The following is a 1,738-nucleotide window of genomic DNA, read 5'->3' on the forward strand; positions in this document are numbered from 1 at the left end:
GGCGTCATGTATTTACATATTGCTCAATAATATGTTCTCTGTGACTAGCAACAAACAGCATGAGGGAATATCTACTGCTATGCCCTTCATATTGGGCAACCATGCAGTGACGTCATAAAGCTCGCTATTGGCAGGCCTACAGTCTGTTTTGAAAGGCAATAGCTTAACGTTAGATTGGGAATGCATTTTTTATAACGTTGAGATATAGACCTACAGTATATGATATCCCTTTATTTGACCATTTGCCTCTGTCAAGAGGCCTGAAACAACCACCCGAGCCACTGCCTCTGTTCACCCCGCTACCATCCAGAAGGCGACGTCAGTACAGGTGCATCAAAGCCATCAGACTGTTAAATAGCCATCACTCGCTGGCTACAGTACCACCCAGGTTACTCAACCCTGCACCTTCGAGCTGCTGCCCTATGTACATAGTCATGAAATCACTTGTCACTTTAATAATGGAACACTAGTCACCTTAATAATGGAACACTAGTCACTTTAATAATGTTAACATACTCTTTCACTCATTTTATGTGTATACATTATACTTTATTTTGGTCAATGCCCCCCCCCCCTCCAAAATTTGCTTGTCCTAAGATGTATATATTTATTAATTGAATTATTTTACTTTTTAGATTTGTGTGTATTGTTGTGAATTGTTAGATACTACTGCACTGTTGGAGCTAGGAACCCACTCTGTGTGATCCTCTGAACTGATACCGTAACAAAGACACAAATGACACCATCTTCATTTAGAAATGTAACCGGGTTTTTTTCTCAATCTTTTTCTCTCCAAATGACCTTTATTAGATGTATGAAAAGTATCTACAGATGTACATTATAATGGGAAAAAAAAGCACATGTGTTCTTCTCATCATCACAGCAGCAACTTAAACACAGGTCGAACACAAGTTCAAAAATAAATATATTGACATTGAATTCAGTTCATGCATCTAACATTTAATAATACTGTCATTTTTTTGGTACAAAATAAAGTATTTAAATACACTTGCAATAGAAATGTACACGAAACGTATATGAATTCGTCCTTCACATTGTGTTTAGCTGTGTCAAATACTAATATGTAGAAGTGGTATTAAAATCTGTAGAACTATATGAAAGCTTTGTCACTTTATGAAGGAATGTGGGAGTATAGATATGTTTTTACTACCAAAAGCATATGGCACAGTATCTCTTCAGAGATTTAATCAGTAGTTGTTTTTAAATAGTGTAAAATTCTGTAAATGCCTTACCAAATATTTTTTTTAAATCTTTCAAAAAACATCACAACAGTCTTGGAGTACAAGAACCCATCAACCATTTAGAAAAAGGAGAGGAGATTGATATATTGCATGTATGTATCCATAAATATATTTATTTTATTATCTTCTCCATTATGAGTCAGCTTAAAATTGGGTCAGGTCTTTACACTGCAGTTTTATACTGTCTCTGTGTGTCATCAGGTTTGATCAAACACAAGAATATGATACGACTGAATCATTGTCCATTTGTCCGATATTCTGATTATTTGTCTGTTCATTGTCTGTTGTTGATAATAATTTCAGTATATCAACATACAGACAAAGTAAACAACCCCTCATTTCTATACTTATTTTTTAAATATAGTTAAATAAAATTTTACTTCAACATAACAATTACAATCTATTCTAAATTCTTTCTTCAACTTTATACATGCACTTTTACCCCCCAACTTATGGAGAGTGTGAATTCCTTTCAT

This window comes from Oncorhynchus masou, chromosome 21 (genome assembly GCF_036934945.1).
Source record: "Oncorhynchus masou masou isolate Uvic2021 chromosome 21, UVic_Omas_1.1, whole genome shotgun sequence".
NCBI classification, from domain to species: domain Eukaryota; kingdom Metazoa; phylum Chordata; class Actinopteri; order Salmoniformes; family Salmonidae; genus Oncorhynchus; species Oncorhynchus masou.